Source organism: Malaclemys terrapin, chromosome 9, assembly GCF_027887155.1.
Source record: "Malaclemys terrapin pileata isolate rMalTer1 chromosome 9, rMalTer1.hap1, whole genome shotgun sequence".
Lineage (NCBI taxonomy): Eukaryota > Metazoa > Chordata > Testudines > Emydidae > Malaclemys > Malaclemys terrapin.
Window position 1 is genome coordinate 20943780 of NC_071513.1, and position 17972 is coordinate 20961751.

Consider the following 17972-nt stretch of genomic DNA (forward strand, 5'->3'; position numbering starts at 1 on the left):
GTCCCGGGAGGGGGCAGTCAGGGGACAAGGAGCAGGGGGGATTGGATGGGTGGGGGGCTCTGAGGGGGGCAGTCAGGGCGGGAAGTGGGAGGGGGCAGATAGGGGACAGGGGCCAGGATGTTTGGGGAGCCACAGCTTTCCCTACCCAGCTCTCCATACATTTTTGGAACCCTGATGTGGCCCTCAGGCCAAAAAGTTTGCCCACCCCTGTTTTAAGCACTCATGGTCAGGGAAGAGCTTAGGTGCAGGCTACTTTGGTACCATATGTAAGGGGCTAGTGCTGGATTAGCGCTGGGACTTTGACAGTCAATCTTCAACAGGACAGTCTCAAACCATTCTCTGTAACTGTAGTGCTTCAGCCCCAGGACCCCTCCGAAAAGGGTATTATTTTTTCTGCTCAGTCATATGATGGGAGTGCCTTGGGATCTCAGGTGTGCAATGCCATTCGCTGTGGTGAGTGCTATAACACCTCCTTTGAAGCCCTGCTGCAACCACTGCAAAGGATTCTGGGGCTATCGCTGGAGTTGTTCAGAACAGAACCCAGCAGAAACTGGAAGGCACCATTCTAGAAGAATAAATGACAACCAAATGAGTCCAAGAGGAAAGACAGTCCAGTGTTCAGTACCCTGGGAGATCCAGATTCAAGTCCTTATTCTACCACAGACTTCCTGCATGACCTTGGGCAAATCACTTAGGCTCTTTGTGGCAGCTGTAAACTGGGGATAACACTACTTCCCTACCTGAGAGAGGGATTGTGGAGATAAATTAAAGATTGTGAGGTGCTCAGATACTTTGGTAGTGGGGGCATACATAGAGGTGAATTGTTGTCTGGTGGGAACAAGGAAGCATGAAGCAATGTGTAGAACATCTAAATGTGCCCCATGTCCCTTTTCCTCTCTCAAGGAAGCCCCATCTGTACATCATCATCAGCATGTTGAGTTGGTTCTGCAGTTTGATGATTGTCCACTAATTTCTTTAGGGAGGTGGTGGCTGGGGAGGGTTGGTGGAGTATTTGGCTGTAATTTTTCTCTCTGTGTGTTTCTTCTCCCAAAAAGAAACAAGTGAATTTACCTGCAATGCTTTAGTTTCATTTTAATTATTTTGTTTCCTTGTTAGTTTTGTTTCTTTTGGTTTTGTTTCATCTCCTCCTCCTTTTTGGTGGTTTTGTTTCCCCTTTTTCCTCATATGAAATGAGCAGTCCCAGAGCAGCAGTGCTTTGCAACATTAACCCTCAAGAGCTAGCAGATGAATTGGCGAGCCTGGCTGGAAGTGCAAAAACACTCACTGGGATTTTAATTTTTTGCTGGACAAGATACAGTGGGAGATTTGTCCAAACTTAGGAGCAAAACTGAATTTCCCTGAGTATGCCAGGCATTGCAGAATGTTTTTTTTTTTTTTTTTTAACTCTTTGTAAGAGACACTCTCAGGCATGGGTTAACTGTTTTTAATAAAACAACACCATGGGTGTTGGGACTAGGGACATGGGGGTGCTGCAGCACCCCCTGGCTTGAAGTGGTTTCCATTATGTACAGGGTTTATAGTTTGGTTCAATGGCTCTCACCACCCCCACTATAAAAATTGTTCCAGTACCCCTGAACACACCTACAAAATAATTGTCCTAAATTTCCACTAGATCTGATTTAAGGTATCTTCTTGCATCTCCCATTAGTATTTATTTTGCAATTTGGATTCAGGAAGCATAACTGAATAGAAAGCAATGGTTTATTTGTGGGGAATTCCCATTAAAATATTAAGTGATATATGATTACATGTATGTTATATATGTTATGTAATATGCTATATTATAGTTATTAAGTTACAACATCACAGAAGGTCTGATCCCGCAAAGAGCTATAACAGCACCTATTGTTACCTAAAATCAATGGGACTCTGTGGGAGAAATTATAGCCCTGATCTTGCAAAAGGGGCTGATCATCTATATGACCTGATCCTCATTCCTGGTTGGAGCAGAAGGGTCTGTGGAGCCCTTTGCAGGAGAAAGACATATAAGAGTGGTCTAAATTCCATGCAGGATTGGCCCCCTACATCTTAAGCATCTGAAGGCAGGGACCAATTTGTCTTCTGTGTCTTGTACAGCTACAAACACATTGTTCACGCTGAAATATAAAAACAGCAAAAACAATAACGTCAGCCTTGTGTATTAACAACAACAAAGTAAGGCACCTGATCTGCTCGGACAGTACCCTTTGCAGTGCCCTCTAATATTAATGGGAGTTAAGTGTATAGCTTCACCAATGTTTAATTTAATTTTAATGAATAGAGATATCCCATCTCCTAGAACTGAAAGGGACCTTGAAAGGTCATCGAGTCCAGCCCCCTGCCTTCACTAGCAGAACTAAGTACTGATTTTTCCCCAGATCCCTAAGTGGCCCCTCAAGGAGGGAACTCACAACCCTGGGTTTAGCAGGCCAATGCTCAAACCACTGAGCTATCCCTCCCCCTATTTTCAGAGCCGACCCGTCCATAGGATGGACGGGGGCAACCGCCTCGTGCCCTACGCTTTAGGGGGCCCTGCGCTTCAGGGGGACACGGGGTCCAGGGCAGCCCAGGGGATTAACGGGGGGCCTGGCGCCACAGCAGCGAGTGACCCGGCCCCAGTCGGCCCCGCTCGGTCCTGCCTCGCCTCTTCCCACCCCTGCTCCGCCCCCTCCCTGTTCCCATTCCACCCCTTGCCCCCACCTCCGCCCTGCCTCTTTCCGGCTTCCGCCCCCTCCCCTGAGCAATGCTGGGAGCTGACGGGGTGGGGTGGGGTGGAGTGGGTGGGGTGGGTCGCTCGCTGCTGCTGGCACCAGCCCCTCTGCTACCCCCCTAGGCCTTCCTGGAATCCGCATCCCCCTGAATCATGGGGCCTGGGGCAGTTGCCCTGGTCTGTCGGATGGGACGGCTCTGCTTGGACCCCTTCTGTGCACCACCAAAAAATATACAAACCTGGCGCCCAAGTATACAAAATAAGCAAAGGACAGTTTCAAGCTTAGACAGCTGCTTATAACTCACCTAAATCTTCATCCAGCTACCTTTACAGATAAGGGGGAAACTCCAGTTGACATCAGTGGGAGTAGGATGGATAGGGTCCACAAACTGTACAATAAACACATGATCATAGTAGTGCTGAGTCTTTTTTTTCCATGGGAGACTGTCCTGTTGGCTCCCCGGGTAGAGCTGCTGCCTCTAGACACTCCAGCTCCTCGTTCGAGTCAATGATCTAGTACCATGCAAAGAACATGCACACCCAGCAGCACAACCAGCATGGCTTACAACCAGCTGCTTGTCAGGGCACTGCCCACCCAGGGCAGAATAGATCCGTAATGGGAGTGGAGGATAGATCTGAATGGGAGTGGAGGATGCGGAGCAGGCATTTTCACTGGTGTCTGCCTCCCGGATTGATGGCTTAGAGGAACGCTACCGTGGTGAATGTACATTCTAGTTACTGTGAACAGCTCTTTCAGTTTCTAGACACTGGAGCCAAATATATTGTCCTGGAGGTTTTGCCTTCTCCGCATCCCCGTGCCTCTACCCAGATGGAGAAGTTAAGAAACGAAATTGCCTGGTGGGAGCTGCACTCGGGACTTCCGGGACCGAGGTGGGAACGCAGATGGGCATAATAAAGGGATGAGCCTAATGCATGAGGAGGGAGAGAAAAGAAGAGGCGAAGCTGCTGGTAAAGTCTTACCGTTTGAGCCCTAGTTACATTGCCGGGTTACCTCTAGGAAGCAGCATTTTCCTAGCTGGCTCTCCATCCCGCCCCATGGCAGCTGAGGGCTTAACAAAGTGACATTCATCAATACACAGTGCGGAGTCCTAGAGGGATACACGGTGCGGAGGATCTAGAGGCTAGGCAGTGGAGGATGGCGAGAGGATATCGAGTAGTTGGTGCTTTGGGATCATTGTGGGCTATGGGGAAATACGCGGAGGGGGGATACACGGGGGATGGGGTGGGTGGCGGAGAGCACAGAGCTGGCTGATGCAGAGGAGATACAGAAGGGGGGTTGCGCAGATCTGATCACTCTGCTAATGACACTTTTCTGATCACTCTGCTAATGACAGAGGCGAAAGAATAAAGTTTGTGGGGTGTGGGACGGGGCCTCCTCTGCTCCCCACCCCCGGTCAAAGGGGGTGACAATGCTGGGGGGGAGGGGGAATGCTCGGGGAGATGAAGGGAAGGGGGCGGCACAGCTCGGGCAGGCTGTGCTGATGGGGAATGAAATCAGCAGACTGAGCCCCCCAGCCCCCACTGGAGAGGGCCAGCCTCAGCCCCGGCCCCAGCCGCCTCGCATGTGGGCTGTCCCCCGTCAGGGGGTGCGGAGCACATGCGCTGTGCGAGCACTGCGGAGTGCCAGGCTGGGCGAAGCTGCCGGGCACACACACGCGCAGAGGCAGCCGCCCTAGCTGCATCCCCGGCTCTGCACCCGCCTTCTCCGCCCGCGCCGCAAACATGACCGCCCCGGCCCGCCGCCCGGGCTCTCCGGCCGCCCCGCGCTGAAGGCAGCGCCCCCCGCCAGCAGCAGCACAGAGGTAAGGGCGGCAGCGGGGGCTCGGCTCTCCCCGCCTGTGCCGGGGAGGGATGGCGGGGTGCGGGGGCTTCCCGGCCCCTTTGCATGACGATGCAGGGGCTCTCCAGCCATTTGCATGGAGGGCTGGAGGTTTCTAATCCCCTGGCGCGGGGAAGGGGACACGCCGGGGTGCATGAGGACTCCGATCCCTCTGCGGGGATGAGTGCGGAGGGTCGGGGGTTCCCATCCCATTGCACTGGGGGGGGGGTGCGGAGACAGCTGCTGGGAGCAGCACGTCCAGCTGTTGCTGGGACATGTGGGGGAGCAGGAATGTCGCATGGGAAAGGACCCCCCTAGAATCCGCCCGCTAGGGGACGGGCTGAATCGGGGCTGGGGTGGGGATGCGGAGTGACTCTAGCTTTCCTAGCGGGGGAAGCCCGGGGCGTCTGGATCCGCTACGATGGGCTGCAGAGAGGGGAGGGGGAAGGAACTACGCTGCATTTGGGTGTGTGAGGACTACCGACTACGACCGGGGACCTTATCCCAGCATTTCCCGGGCACCGATCCACCCCACAGGCAGAGGGTGGGTAGGTGACTGAAGAAACTCAGCAACAGCTGATACCCTCCCAGCAGCAGCCTGGGACTTTATGGCTCAGATGCTGGCGGTGGCTAGAGGCTGGATAGCTCAGAGCAGGCTGGAGTCACCCTGCGGGGCTGCAAGATGCCTGTCAGAATCAGAGGCTCCGTTCAAATCTGTGGGGGGTTATTTAATGGGAGCTTTTAAAGATGGATTTTCGCTTCTGGCTGCGCAGAGAGCTCTGGGGTTTGGGCTCAAGGCTCTGACCATCATTAGGATGGAGGCAGAGATAGATGAGCATTGATTCCACTCTCTGTTGATAATCCGCCAAGGCAGCAAGAGCTGGAAACTTGCAGGTGAAGTTGACATGCTGAGGGCAGCAGACTCCCAAATGCCCATCTCATTGGCTCCCTGATTACTTCACACTTGTAGATGCCTCCCCCCCCTACTCTTTAATCCATTGGGGATTTGGTTGATTTTGAGAGACCTGGAAGATGTGATTGGATGTGTGAATGGGGATAAGGATTGGGAAAAGCCCAGCTAATCAGGAAGAAACATCAATGTTATAACAGCTGTCAACTCAGCATGAGATCTTGACCTGCAAACAAAGTACACGTGCCTCAAGGGTTAGTGACTCTCGAGGTGATAGGTCTAGGTAGGTGTGTGCCAGGGTGTGCAATTTTTAATTTCCTTGGAGTAACATTTTTACTAGTGACTGGTGGATTTGTTTGTGTGTTGTTTTCATCGGGCCTTTCATTAGCACAGTTTCACTGTTCAGCTGCACCTGCTGTGTCAGTGATTATATTGTGTGTAATAACATGTCTGTCCTGAGAGATTATGGGGATAGTGTGGGCAGGGGGCAGTGTTGTAGGTCAGATTTGAAATTGCTGGCTGCTGGCTTGTGACAGGGGCACTCTAGGATGATTTTTTTCATTTCCACCTGGCAACCGACCAGATGTAATCAGGCAAAATGTACAGGCATGTGTTAACTCGTGGAATCAGTGCCTTCCTGTGGGAAGCCCATTTAAGCTGTCTGTGTATTCTGTGCATTTCTAATGGGCCCATCACCAGGGTTTCAGAGTGACAGGTACAAGTCTAAATCAAAGTATAGATTTCATATAAAGAGCACCTAGGATTCAGCACTCCGAGATATAGCCACTCTTACTTATAGGGAGTTTTCATTTTATAATTAAAGTCTCAGGAGATTCTCTGTCTCTTTGTCATTGTTTTAATGTGTTAAAAATGCTGTTGGTTTACGCCATTCAAAACATTAGTTCAGGCACATTTCAGTGTAATTCATAGGTGCTTTATTTGTTGTTATCTTGTCTACAATAGCTTTACCATCAGCTATGATGGTAATGGGTACAGTCTAAGAACCACACTGGTAGAATTAATTCATTTTGTAAGCCAGAAAGGTTAACTTGTACAGTGTATTAATGCTGTCTGAGAACACAACAATGTCCACTATCAGGAGAGAGTTTAAATGGATCTAGTTGATATAGGCTGTGGGGTTTACACAGTGCGATCCTTGGCTGCTCTCTTCTTTAATAAGGAGGTGGTGCCTGAAGAGAGATCATGTAATGGCTGCTGAGATCAAGATGAAGCATCTTTTACTTGGAGCTGTTGTTTACACAGGCCGCAGCTCTCAACTGAAGATGACGGTAGCCAAGATGATGGAGCCATGTGGATCCAGAGATCTTGGCAAGCTGAAAAAGTGGCCCTCTACTGGACAATGTTTGGATGCCCCTGCAGTGCTGTTCATCAATAACCATGCCCTTGATTTCCATAGAAAGCTTTGGGCCCAATCCTACCAGGGACTGAGTGCCCTCCATTCCCGAAATCGCTGGGAGTTGGGTTGCTCAGCACCTTGCAGTTATGTCCCTTGGTTGGATTGATTGTAGCTGAAGAGCTTTAATTGTTCACACTGTTCAATACTGTCCCCAGAAAGACAGATGAGGTTTTCCTCTGGGAAGCTAACAGCAATGAAGTTTGTCCGTAAGAGCACCTAGTATCATGGAAGAGTAAGGTAATCACAATGAAAGGCATTGCACCTGGCGATGACCTAAAATAAGGGACAAGAAAGGCATTTGGATAAAGGAAAACATCAGATCCAGTCCCCTACTGTTCAAAGATTGTCCCTGGGGTTATCAAAGTCCCTTGGATATTGTGGGAGAATGGATTTGGTTCACTGTGATCGTGCCTTACATCCTATTGCACAAAACTTACAGAAGGTAAGAAATGTTGCGGTGCTATTATAACCAGTGGCAAAGCTTAAAAGAGGAATTAAAATAACTAACAGTTATTATTATTGGACCAATTACTGTTACTATTCGACCAAAGTAGACTTCAAGATTTGGCTGCTGCTGCCAAATCTTGAAGCACCATATATGTGCCTGTTGCTTTGCAGATAAATGAAGAAGACATATCCCTTCTCCAAGGAGCTTACAATCAAAATTAAACATAGGACAGGTAAAGGCTGGAGAGGGGGTAAAGGGAGGAAGAGGGGGTTATGTTAAAAGATCACAAGATTTTGTTACATCCTCACCTTGTTGGTTCCATGCTGTATTATGTCAAAATGTGAAGGTATGATATATATAAGAGAACAAAACTAGCTGAGATGTTTGATCTGGAAGGGAGTGAGTCTCGAGGGATCTGAAGGAGAAGAATGAGGCTGGATGGTGCAAAGAATCAGGAAGGCGATTGTATGCATGACGGGTAATGTGAGAAAAATCCAGGGGTAGGAGAAATCCAGGGGAGTGAACAGACTAGTGGTGGTTGATAGGAGGCAAAATGTAGGAAGGGATAAAACTGTGCTCTGTCTAGACATTTCACGCTGTGACTACTGCTTATCATGTTGTTGACAATCATCTTATTTCCTTGTTCCCCTGTTTATTTCACCCATATGTTGTCTCTCATTTTAGACTTAGGTTGTAAATATTTTGGGGGCAGAGACCATCATTTGGTAATGTGTTTGTACAGCACCTAGCACCCTGGAGCCCTGATTCATGACTGGAGGAGCAGGCGACAATACAAATGATGATGGTCTGTAGCTGAGCTGTACTTCTAATAACACTGTTGGATAGTAAACATTAGCTATTTCTAAGTAATCTAATGAAAAAAACAAAATACCACAAAACCTAAAAGCAAAGGGAAAATAGCAAGTGAAAATTTGATCACCAATTATGTATTAGGCTTTGATAGCTTTCATCTGTAAAATAACATTTAATGTTGTTCTTTATGATTTAAAATAAGAAATATATAATGAACCCTGAGTGTTTTGTGTTAGATATACAGTACAAGTGGTGTCTTACAGTGACCAAGAGGTAAAGAAGCATTTGAGTTTATTACATCCCTTTTATAGAGAGGCTTCTGGCTAATAGTTCCGTTGATAGAACCTAGGCTTCAAACAAATTTGTGATTTAAAAGCAATTTAGTCAAGTGTAATTCCTAGATCTTGAGCATTTTACAGTGAAAGAAAGAGACAAAATGTAATGTTTATTAATGAAACTGTGCAGTAATGGGAATATTTATAGGTGTGATTTAATGTTACATTGAATTTTACAGGAAAATTTTCATTAGGAAAAACCTACTCAATTATTATCAAAGTTAAGGATGCCAGATTGTGTTTAATGAATGAATTTAATATTGGTGGAAGATGATAGACAGACTGTACTGAGACAGAGGTATTCTCTCTACCAAGAGACAAAACAAGCGTAAGCCTCAAAAGTGCCTCATCCAGGCCCTGGAAGGGCATTAGGATTTGATATTTGTAGCTCAATCTTTCTGGCCTATTCAGTTCTTGGCTTCTCTGCTAGCAAACATTAAAGCGATGTGGAGACCTAGGAATGGGACTGAATCTTATCAACCCATTTCACATATGTCACCAAGCAGCCATTACATGGTAATGAAGTTTGGAGGCTCCCGATCTGGATACCCTTTAAATCAGTGACCAAGAAGTGAAAGGCTCTGGCTCCTGTTCCTAATCACTTTTGCCTCCTAGTTCCTCTTCCTTTCACGTTTTCATGACAAATGTTGACATTTATTTACAGCATTGGTACCAGTGTTCCATGGCAGTGTCTCAGGTGCAACATGTTAGTGTCTGACACCTGCCCATGAAATGTGCTGATTTCATTGAGGCCGTTATGGCTCAGCTTGGGCTTCCTGAAACTGAAACTAACAACAAACCTTTATGAGTATGAAAATCTTTCAAAATCGAGCGTATGGGCCAGATCCTTAGCTGGCGTAAGTCAGTGGAGCCATGACAATTTACACTAGTTGAGGGTCTACCCCCCTGTCTTAAGTACTGGTGAGGTTCAGCAGTAGTTCCAAAGTATAATGTAATCTCTGATTGTTAAAGCTTTTTTTGTGGGATAAGTTTTAAATGGAGATATGGTATTTTTTCACATCAATACGATTTGTGGTCCAAGTTATCATTCATATCAATCAGTAATAAAAAACGGTCACAACTCGGTTGCATAAATCAGACCCATATGGTCGGTTTGCCCTTTCTATGTAAATTTCCCCCTTTTTAGACCAAGATTAGATTTGAATGTCACAAAAAGCTACCACTACAAATTACTCCAACTGGCATTCTCAGTGGAGAGGCCAAGGACTGAATTCCTCTCTGACTCCCTATCTAAGGTGCTAATAGAGCCCCTGTTACTACAGCACTTCACAATCTTTAAGGTAGGTAACAAGCTTCTCTGAGTACTGTTCTTTGTATTGCAGTCATGCCTAGAGGCTCCAGTCCCACTGCACTAGGGAATGACAACACCCCTGTGAGGTAGGGAAGTCCAGTTATCCCCATTTTACAGATGGGGGCCAGAGGGAGACTGTGTGTCTCACCCAAGGTTAAACAAGAACCCTGCAGTAGAGCTGGGAATTGAAGCTGGCCCAGACTAGTGCCCTAAACACCGGACCATCCTTCCTCTCCGGAAGTGCTACGTTTAGATCAGAGGTGGAGCACATCATTGGGGATGCTGCCCAGCCCATATCTGTTCTTTCATCAGCACTAGGGAAACAAACCAACATCTAGAGATGACAAATAAATAAATAAAATGCACTTTACTCTTTACTGACTTAATGTCGATGGTGCCGGGCTAAGAAAGCGAAACGTTAACTTAATGAAGACATTTATATATTTGTTCTTCACCATAAGTGGAGAACACATTTTATTATGCAAACCATGTTTAATAATGTGTGGCCAAACGATGAGTTTGGAAATAAACCACCCCTGGGGTTTTCTCTCTTTGAACTTGATTCTTAGCAAATGTGTAGACAAATGGAAAATAATAACTTGCATGGATGTTGATTAAAAGTAGTAAAAAAAAATGGAAGTAAAACTTCTTCTGCCTTAATTGTTTACTGAATGATCAATCGTGTGCTCTTTATTCAGTTCCACTGATCAAGTGGACATGTGTCCTCATCTCCAAAATCACCACCACCGTTGACACTAATTGGCACCCTGGTTTGCAGTCTCAGCGAAGAATAAAACAAAAGGCTGGCCATTTGGCATGGAGATGGAATCTCCTGATCCTTCCAAGCTAGGGTTGAGGCATGTTGCCAAGACGTGGTGGGGAAAGCTTAGCTGCTCATGCCTGTCCTATACGTGGTTTGTGGATAAGTGGAGGCCTTCTGTCTGTGGGTCTGTCAGTCCAGCACCTTTCATAAGGCTTACGACTTACTCTTAGTGAAATTTTAAATCATGAATCTGCTTTTAAAAATAAACATCCTCTGGGTGCATTATGGATTGGTTGAAGAAGAAAATATAGGTTGGGTTCCTAATGGGACTAAATTAATGAGCCAAGAGCCTTGACAGATAGTAGCTGGCTAGTCAACTTCCATCTACCAGGCTCCCCTGCCCAGCTCTTCTGATAGCAGCATAGGTCTGGTTTCCTGCATTGCTGCCATTTTTAATCCATTTCCCCACCCTCTGGCCAGTAGTCTCCTCCTCAGCTCTCTACAGGTCAGTCATGGGTCAGTGCTGGATGGAAAACCCAGCAGCCTGGGCTGTATTTCTGCATGTTGCTATCACTAGATCATAAAGGCAGTGGCGGGAAATCAGGGAAATGACAAAGGGGCAATAAATCAAAATATTTTTTGTTTTAAGCAATGCAAAGGTTGAGGCAGCTTTGGGTTCAAGTGGTGTGAGTAGTGACCCACATTAATTCACAGGAGAGGTCATTTATCCAGGTCTAGCACTCTGTCATGTCTTTTACAATTGGTTTAATTTCCCAGCTGCTCCTCCTATGACTTGAAAACCTTTCATATTTCACTTAGTGTAGGGCTCCTTTTTGTCTCCATGGTCCAGCATGAAACCTTCCCTCAGATTCTCTTGCGAACGCTGCTGAAGCAGAGATTCCATTCAGGCTCCCAGGAGCTAGTTTCATTCTCATCTCCCTCTCCTGTCCTTTCACTCACCCCACAGCCTGGCTTTTTAGGTCTTTAAATATTTAAAGACTGTCTTGTGTTTTTGCTTTCGTTTACAACCTTAGAGCCTGATCCTGCAATTTTTACTCACCCAAATACGCCTCCTGACAGCACTGGGACTGCACATATGAATGAGGGCTGCTTGTGTGAGGAAGGGCTGTGGGATCTGGCCCTGAGTCCCATTTTTTGTTCTTCTTTTGACTTTTATTTGCAAGTTTTTTCATCTTTCCCTTTCCCAGGATTATAGATATTCAATATACTGTTTTCATTTTCTTGAACTACTCTGGGTTCTGGCAGTAGTCCAGTACTCTGGGTTTTTTTTTAGCACTACTCTACTGCTCTGGTTCCTGGCAGTTCTCTGATATTCTGGGTTCAGCAGTACTCTGATATTCTGCTACAGTAAGTGGCTAGTCGTCCTGGGCAGTTGCAATAATAATTAAGGACAGGCAAACTGACTGAAATAAAACGATAGCGGACCCCAAAGCCTTGGACAAAACTTGAACTAAAACCTGTGCTCACAATTTTTGCACCCCCATTTTGGGTGAATCAGCTTTTGGGCGCTTATATGAACTTCTGAATCTTTGGAGGTTTCCCCCAGAGACAACACATGGTGAGATCAATTAATAGTTACCAGATTGCTCCCAAAATGGAGTGTCTTCCATTATGCTCTCTATATTTCCTTATCCCGAGTTAAATATGTTTCCCTTCCTTGTTTGGTGAAGATACTGAATTAGAAAACAAACTTGTACCAGGGCCACACTTGGTGACCTGCTCGCCTCTGTTTATTGAAGTGTCGTTAACCTCTCCCATTACTTGCACTTTGGCTGCCTTACAAGCTGGTATTATAAATGCAATAGTTGGGGCTCCCATTCTAAAGCTTAGGTGGTGTAGTGCTTCAGTGCGCCAGTCGTTCATCTCTGGAGACTGGGGCTCATATCCCAGTTCAGGGCAGGGCTTATCCATTATGCAGTTTGGAGGGATCCATTGTACCCAGCTGTCTCCCCTTAACAGTGCCCCATTGCTGGAGCAGTAGGAGGTGCTGCTGGTCATGACGAGGGTTATTGTCAGAGCAGACTAGGAAACTCTGTATTTTATCTGTCTGTATTATGTGTGACTCAAGCTGCGTGTTTCTCACTTCGATGAACACTCAGTAGGATGGCAGATTTTTTCCTCACCATTTCTTTCAGAGATAGTGGTGTATGTTTCTAAATCCCTTTGCAAACATCTCCACATAAGTCCACTCTGCATCAGTCCTCCCCTTTGCCAAGCCAGCCATGATAAATAAGGCTCAGCCTTTGTGATTACATATCTCCCTATCTCCTGAGCTACATTTATCCATTGCTGTTAGCAGCCGAGCTCCATGCTACACCAAAATGATTTCTCTTGCTTCACATCTTTACAACATTGTCCCCAACCTTCTGTAACTGTCAACACCTTCTGTTCTCTCTCTTCCTCTGAAGAGTTCGCCAGAGCTTCATCTGTTTCCTCTGCCAGGATGAAGAGAGAGATGATTTCTTGTTAACCGTCTGAAGCAGTGGAAATAAATTTGGAGCCTCTGCATCCTGCACAAGGAGGACTGGCTGCATGTGAGGAGGATTAAAACTTCATCCAACCTGAGGCTGTACTGATAACTCACCAGCAGCCTATGGGCTGCATCTAATTAAAATGGAATGGATGCAGGCATACAACCCCCAGGGACTACCATTCCCAGTGTGTGATGCTTTGAGTGACTTGTTTTTTGATCAAGGTATAGCACACTGGAACCTATAGTCTTCACAGGCTGCACCTCAGCACTGTGGGGCCAGTCTAGGTCTGCTGGCCACACGCTGGCTATCCCTGCTCTGTGTGAACAAGTGATGAACCAGGGTTTTTACAGAAGGCAAAGCTATGACACTGGGTAGCAGGAGCAGAGGGTGAGTAGATAGGAGAGTTAAAAAATAAGCACAAGAAGCCAGGTCCTCAGCTGGTATAAATTGGCATCGCTCCATTAAAGTCAGTGATTTACGCTGGCTGAGGATCTGGCCTCAGGGTGTATAAAAATATAGTTAAGCAGAGGAATTAAAGGGACAGAACATGTAGTTGCAGTGGAAATGAGCTAATCATAGCAGACTAAATCTTGGATTAAAGGTCACATACGGGGGATATAATCTGAAGAGTAGGAGGTTATTTAACGGCCCATAAAGCATCAAAGGATCTCTCCTGGACATTCACACATAGACAGCGAGGGCACAGTTTTTCAAAGCTCTGATTTTGGGAGACTCAGTTCATGGGTGCCCAAATCCAGACACCTTGGACCTGATTTTAAGAAGTGCTGAAATCCGAAGAAGTGGGTATTCACCCACGAAAGCTCATGCTCCTATACGTCTGTTAGGTGCCACAGGACTCTTTGCTGCTCTAACAAGTCCAGTTAAAGTTCAGCAGCAGCTTTGAGAGCCCAGCGCCTCTGAAAACTAGGCCCCAGATGTCTCGGGTTGGGCACCCAAGATCAGAGGCCACTTTTGAAAATGTGGGCTTACGTCATTTGGGCTTTTTGATGTTCATGGCCAAGCTTCCAAAGGAAACATGGATTGAACTGTAATGCTTGGTGGCATCAACAGGTGCTGATTGAATAGAGTGCAAATAATTGACCAGTTGTGTGGAGCTGACCTGAAATTTCAGAATCCCTAGTACATGAGAACATAAGAACCTCAGTATAGCCCACTTGCTGTGAACCCTTCAGCTTAACCTATTCTGAGCCTATATGTTTATCCCATTGTTCCTATCCATTCACCCAATGTCACACTATAATTCTTCTCTGTCCTGGGATTTTACCTCCTTCAAATATTTGTAGCCTCTTTCATGTACTCCCTTCCTTCTTTGGTCAGGTCTTAGTTAGGTGATATATATCTTGCTCCTCTGTTCTGTCATCATAAATCAAGCCCACCAAATCCCTGATCACTTATGTTGCTCTTCTTTGAGCTTCTTTCTGTTTGTCAGTCACCCCAGTATGCTGCTCCTGGGGTGCAGTGCCTGGAAATGAATGCAGTATTCTAAGTTCAGTTTCACCAGTGTCGGTGGGGGGGCGGGATCCGATTAGCCTTATCTTAGCATGCACAGCTGCTATGTAGTTGTCACTGAACTGTTGTCATTGTGCCTTTGATCTTACATGTTAATATGAATTAAGAACTTGCTAAACCAACTCTCAGTCTGGTTAGCTTTTTCTCTGTTGTTTTTGATGTTCACTCATCTGCACTTCTTGGCCATGGCCAGGATCTGAAGCAGAAGTGCAGAAATACAGAAAGAAAGGCCTCCCTCCAGGTGCCTGTGTCCAGATTTTGACAAGAAAGTCTGTTCTTCCAAGATTCCCAGTTTTGCAGACCTAAATGCTTTGGATGAGGATTTAAGCTTGTGGGTGGTTATCCGAACTGCACCTTCTGAGGTTTGCTCATCACCAGGACCCGTGTGGTTTTACAGCTTGGGGGTCAGAGTCACTCATGGGCCAGCGCTGGTGTAAACCCAGTTGCAGAATGGTGGTGGTGGAATGCTTGTCAGGAGAGGAGGCTGTGGTGGTGGAAAAGGGGGGCCAATGGGAGTCATGCAGCCTGGAGAGTGAGTGAAGCTGGATGGAAGGAGACATGGCTAGGTGGCCTCTACCAGCAGGACTCGGACTGGCTGTGCCTGAGATGTCCCGGGGTGTGTGTGTGTGTGGGGGGGGGAGTGGGAAGGAGTGTAATTTACACCTTCCTACCCAGATTCAATGGTTCTAGGCCAGGAAACATGTGATCCATCACAAGCGCTGTGTGCTAATGGAGGGCAACACAGTGCACAGACACCAGCTTGAAGAGTCTGGGCAGCAGTAATGATTCGTTGGACCACTCCAGGCCAAAATCACTTGTAGGAAATTAGGTTTGCTTCGTAAACAGTGACTGACTCCCTCCTGGTCAGGGGATGGGAGGTGGCTTTCAGGGGCTCCTGAGGAGGCTAATGATAAAATCATGTACATAAAACAGTGGTTCTCAAACTGGGGCCGCTGCTTGTGTAGGGAAAGCCCCTGGCGGGCCGGGCCGGTTTGTTTGTTTACCTGCTGGGTCCCCAGGTTTGGCTAATTGCGGCTCCCACTGACTGCGGTTTGCCGCTCCAGACCAATGGGGGCTGCTGGAAGCGGCGCGAGCCAAGGGATGTACTGGCCGCTGCTTCCAGCAGCTCCCATTGGCCTGCAGCGGTGAACTGTGTCCAGTGCGAGCCACGATCGGCCGAACCTGTGGACCCGGCAGGTAAACAAACCAGCCCGGCCCGCCAGGGGCTTTCCCTACACAAGCGGCGGCCCTAGTTTGAGAACCACTGACATAAAAGGATACTTTGGAGAATAATTAGAAGTGATGGCTGAACATAGTACTTCTTGTAATGGTCCTCTCCAAATGCTCCAAGAGGCAGCTTGGAACATGCTGTCTGCATAGCTCCTTGGGTACAGCAGGAACTGCTCAGTGCATGATGTAAAATGAAGAGGGTACGAATGTAGATGCAGTGATTCCATGCAATGGTAACATGCGCAGGGCCCCATCCAGCTCTCTTTGCTATCTGTGACCGGTTCCTCCCAAGCACATATTTCTATATGCCCAGGCCTGCATCTAGCCTCATCCTGCCTACTTGTGACTCCTCCCACTCTCCTGCTCTCTCAAGTGACCCCTTTCTATGCACTGTGAAGCAGTGAGGTTGAAACACAAGTATCCAAGAGAAGAGTGGGGCAGGACAAACAGAGATTTCCATCTTTGCAGCCCACGAAGGCTAAAGTTGGATGGGACCATGGCTGGGGATGCAAATGAGTATGTGGTTCTACTCTAGGGCTCTAGGTGGTTGCTTAAATCTAAGGCCACCATGGGTGAGGGCTGATGAGATCAAAAACTGCAGCAGACCCATTCACTGCCCCAGTACTGGCTTCTTGGATGGCGGTGACCCTCAGAGAGTCTCTTTGGAGAAATGTGAGCCAGTGTCCCAGCAGCAGCTGTGCTACCTACAGATGAAACCATGCTCATGAGTTGCATGTGGTTTTATTTGTAGGCCTGCAGTGGCAGCAGGGACAGCAGCCTCTGCTCTCTGGCATTGCTGCATGTTTTCATCTCTACTTCTGTGATCCTTCCCTGCAGGGTTTAGAGAAATTCAGAAGGAGAGAATGTAGGTGTAGGCCTTCCAGCAATCTAAACACATTGCATGCCAATATCATTCTACCTATTCTGTAGTTCCATGATCCTTCCTTGGGAGATTGTGCAGTGTGAAGCTCATAGCTTGTTTCCTCTTTATTCCTCTTACTCTCAGAGTCGCTCTGTTGTGGTCGTCTTCATTCTGGCTGTGTAGAATTGGATGTCATTCTCTTCAGAGTTCGTCTGTGTTGCTCAGAATACTGGCTGGTTGGTAATGGTGGGAGGGGTCATTCAAGGTGCTCTCTCCTCTTTACCCTTCCCCAGATCCTGAGTGCACAGCCTTTGCAGCACTTCAAGACTTGGATGGGCATTGGGCAGCTCGTGAATTTTTACAGCCTAGGAAAATGCTGAGGTTATTTTTTACCCTGGAGAGAGATTTGTGAAAATGTGTCTGAAATCTAATGCACTGTCTGATGTCAGTGCCAGGCTCTCTGTTAGATTTAGCAAGTGCAGTGAATGGGACTGAGCAAACCAATGCATCTCCCAGAACAGAAACAGCTTGGGGAGGTCAATGCAACTGGCACAGCTGAGATGCCAAAAACGTTTGACGGATGCATTATGGAAGCTGAAATGTGCTATCCTAGGAAGCAGTGATGTGCTGCTTAGGGTATGTCTACACTACCCGCCGGATCGGCAGGCAGCGATCGATCCAGCGGGGGTCGATTTATCGCATCTAGACTAGACGCGATAAATTGACCGCCCCCGAGCATTCTTCCGTTGACTCCTGCACTCCACCTCCACGAGAGGTGCAGGCAGAGTCGACAGGGGAGCGGCAGCGGTTGACTCATCGCGGTGAAGACACCACGGTAAGTCCATCTAAGTACGTCGACTTCAGCTATGTTATTCACGTAGCTGAAGTTGCGTAACTTAGATCGATCCCCCCCCAGTGTAGACCAGGCCTTAGAAGCAGACAGTTTCCAGTAAACATCAAGAATGGTGACTCTTGTCTTGTCATGACAGCTCTGTGAGAGTCATCAGAACTCTCTTCTGCTGAAAACATTTTCCAATATGGGAAGTTTTCAAAGTTATTGATCCATTCGCCAGAGCAGAGAGAACTTTGGGGTCTGTGTGTGTGTGTGTGTGTGAAAAGTATCATTGCTTCCACAGTTCTAAGGAGACCAAACTCTAAGCTGCGTATTCAGTTTTTACCCAGGCTAATTCCTGTTAAATTCCTTGGGCCTGATTCTCCTCTCACATTAGTTTTACACCAGTGTAACTCCACTGGTTTTCTTTGGCTTACTCCTGATTTACACTGATATCAGTGAGAGGAGAATCAGT

The 17972-nt window shown here is 47.1% G+C and overlaps 1 protein-coding gene and 1 long non-coding RNA gene across 2 annotated transcripts in view; one reads left to right on the forward strand and one right to left on the reverse strand.

Moving 5' to 3' along the window:
* Window positions 1–1738: 1738 nt before the first annotated feature.
* LOC128842717 (uncharacterized) lies at window positions 1739–3847 on the reverse strand. Its single transcript, XR_008446098.1, has 3 exons — window positions 3692–3847; window positions 3016–3099; window positions 1739–2117 (listed from the first exon to the last, which is right to left on the reverse strand). It is a non-coding gene; the product is annotated as an uncharacterized LOC128842717 (long non-coding RNA).
* Window positions 3848–4468: 621 nt separating this feature from the next.
* The window catches only part of LOC128843339 (actin-binding protein WASF3-like), a 49218-nt gene continuing 35714 nt past the window's right edge, over window positions 4469–17972 (forward strand). The window contains exon 1 of the mRNA XM_054040119.1: window positions 4469–4533. The gene's annotated coding sequence lies outside the window, so the exon portion shown is untranslated. The remainder of the gene's footprint in view (window positions 4534–17972) is intronic.